The sequence below is a fragment of the Penaeus monodon genome, chromosome 25, assembly GCF_015228065.2.
Source record: "Penaeus monodon isolate SGIC_2016 chromosome 25, NSTDA_Pmon_1, whole genome shotgun sequence".
NCBI classification, from domain to species: Eukaryota; Metazoa; Arthropoda; class Malacostraca; order Decapoda; family Penaeidae; genus Penaeus; species Penaeus monodon.
In genome coordinates, this window is record NC_051410.1 from 12,484,313 (window position 1) to 12,484,584 (window position 272).

Consider the following 272-nt stretch of genomic DNA (forward strand, 5'->3'; position numbering starts at 1 on the left):
CACTCTAAAGCACTGATATTATATAATTACTATCGTTATTTATATCTGCCTTTGCACTGCAGTTAGGGAAATTTACAAATGCATGACATCCCGAGGCAATATTTCTAAAAGGGCGGCCTAGTCTCTATAAATTTTTATCGCCTGGCCAAAGCATAACGACGATGCAAGAAAAAGATGAAGTGCGTTTGAGATGTCCGAAACTACTGTCTTTATTGCGCCAAGCTACGGCGTCCTTGAATCAAAACTTGGGATTTATGAGAAGGAAATGAGAG